Here is a 2,928-nt window from a genome sequence, read left to right as displayed (position 1 = left end):
AACTTTTCTTCATTTATCATGTTATTTATTGATCTGTGTCCTTTGATCTTCATGTGAACTTGTGTATTGTTGTTGTTGTTGTTACGTGCCATAGAATTGGTTCCAACCCATAGCGAACATGTATAGGGTTTCCGAGGAGTAGTTGGTGAGCTTGAACAGTTGACCTTGTGGATCAAAGTGACTTTGCAGTCTAGTGCATTCACCCACAGTGCCACACCAGGACTCCAGTTTGATAATTCATAAAGTGTTTTACATTAGGAAATTCACTATCTGTTTGTACTATTAATACCCAAGTGCTGTAGAGATTAAAAATTCTAGCTTGTAACACTGCACTCCCCACATCCTAATTCTTATCCACATAATCTCTCTGGCAATAGCTGATGGAAGTCCAGACACTCCTGAGATCTTACGCACATGTTCTTCATAGATTCAGTTATCTGCCTTTGTGCTTCAATCTCTGGTCTCTTCTTCACACTCCGTCAGTTCTTCTGACAGGACTCAAGAGCTCCCTCAGGAGTCCTTTATGCCCCAACCGGTTGGCTCCTCCCATAGTAAGCACTCTCATACCCAGTGCATCTCCCCTCACAAAGCTCTGTGCAAAGTGTTTGGTTTATCTGTGTGATGGTTTGTGTGTGAATACTCATGTATGGTATGCTCAGGAGGCAGATTTATGCAGACAGAAATTCTGGCTCTGACCCTTACCACTCTGAGGGAGCTGGGTGTTCACTTTAGCTCTCAGGCCTCACTTCCTTAAAATTGATAGACATGCCTACTCTATGAAATCGTGATGATAAAACAAGTGAACTGGGCTAAGTCAGTTGCACACACAGCACTCAATGGATGTTTGTTACTATTACTTCCTGAGGAACCACATTGGTTTCCCACACTCGATGACTGACTTCAGGTATGCAGGGATCCTGTCTGTGTGTTCACAAGTGTTTCCCAGCATGGCACAGGACAGGTGCTTCATAAACCTTTGTTGAATAAATGAATGAATGAATGAATTCAAGGCAAAAAAAATTATAGAAAAGTAGGGAACACATTTATGGAATTGAAACTAAACTCTGTTTCCATGCATGTAAAATGTTGGCTATTAAGTACATTTGAGTTAGGATGCCATGTATTCAGCTCTATACTCTTTTATTCTGATGATAAGTAATGGGTATCCTCATGTAGCTGATGAGTTCCTGATCAGTGCCAACCAAGAGTTAAAAGCTTGACGACTAACTGTAGGTGGTTCTAACCCACCTACAGGCACCTGAGAAGACAGGCATGGTGATCTCCTTTTGAAAGGTTACAGTCTTGAAAGTTTCATGAAGCTCTTCTACTCTGTGCACATGGAGTTGCTGTGAATCAGAACTGACTTGATGGCAACTAACAAAAACAATGGCAACATGGGATAGTTATTGTGGGTTAGAGTTTTTGTGTATCAGTTACTTTTCATGGCTTTATGTCAATCTAGGACATAGTCTTCTCTCAAATCACAAAACTTTAAAAGAGTGTACCATACCTTCTTGTTGTTAAGTGCAGTCAAGTCAGTTCAGATTCATAGCAATCCTGTATAGGTTTCACAAGACTGTAAATCTTTTTGGAAACAGAAAGCTTCATTTTTTTTTTTTTCTCCTGAAGATTGGCTAGAGGGCATAAACCACTGATCTTGTGGTTAGCAGTTCTGTGCTTATCTTGCAGAGCCACTGCGCTCCTCTGTACCATACCTTGTTGTTGTTGTTGTTAAGTGCCATCGAGTAGGTTTCGATCATAGCAATCAAACCAGAGGTATAGGGTTTCTGAGGAGTGGCTGGTGAGTTTGAACCACCAACTTTGTGGTTCAAACTGACCTTGCAGTCCAGGTCATTTATCTGCAGCACCACACCAGGACTATTTATGGTTATATCCCTAATGTTTGGTCTAAAGCATCAAGCTTGAAAATACATGTTGACATGAATTCCTATTCATTGGTGGATGCAAGGTTTGAGAAGCAAGTGTCTTTGGCTGCTAAAGTAAGACCAGAATCTGACACTTGAAAACAGTGATACCCTCATATTACTGAATATCCTGGCAAGTTCCCTCAGTGTTCTGTTGTTGCTGTTAAGTGCTGTGGAGTTGGTTCTGACTCATAGTGGTCTTATATAAGGTTTCCTAATAGCAGCTGGTGGTTTTCAACCACTCACCTTGCGGTTACTTGTCTAGTGCTTATCTTACAGTGCCATACCAGGACTCCAGTGTTGTAGATCCTGATAAGATTTTGTTTTATTTTGTTCCTCATGGGGGTTCCTGATTTGAAGTACATTTCTTGGCAAACATAAAATGAACATTGGTTTATTGTTTCTCTTGTTTATTTGGAAAATTAATTTTGAGTAGAAATTACATACTTGATGCAATGTAGATGAAGTTAGGTTGAATGTATAGTCCAATAATTTTATAGTTAAAAGGAAATTCTGCTTTGCCAAAGAACCTTCCGTTATGACCTGAAGCTTTACATTAACACATTCAATTTGGTAGGAAAAAAATTCAACACAGGCATATAGATACAAGATATGTTGTTGTTGTCAAGTGCCGTCGAGTCGATTCCAACTCATAGCGACCCTGTATAAGGTATATGCCACATAAAAATCTAACAAAAACAAGCAGCTGATTTCTTCTGGGCTTTGAAGTGCCAGTTTTATAACTACTACATTTCTCCAACCTCATTTTTTACCCTTTTCCTTACTCGTTTTTCTCTAGCCATGACCTCCTTGTCTGTTCTACAGCTCCCACCTTAGAGACTTTAGATGTGTTGTTACTTCTGTTTGAGATGCCCTTCTTCAAGACACCTATGTGACTTAGCAACTTCATTCTTTCAGATTTCTGCTGAAATGCCTCTTTCCCAAGGTCTTCTCTAACCATCTAACATAAAATCACTCCACACAGACACATTCCCTAACACCT

This window comes from Chrysochloris asiatica, unplaced genomic scaffold, assembly GCF_000296735.1.
Source record: "Chrysochloris asiatica unplaced genomic scaffold, ChrAsi1.0 scaffold00408, whole genome shotgun sequence".
In the NCBI taxonomy this organism is placed as follows: Eukaryota; Metazoa; Chordata; class Mammalia; order Afrosoricida; family Chrysochloridae; genus Chrysochloris; species Chrysochloris asiatica.
This window is presented reverse-complemented; position numbering follows the sequence as displayed.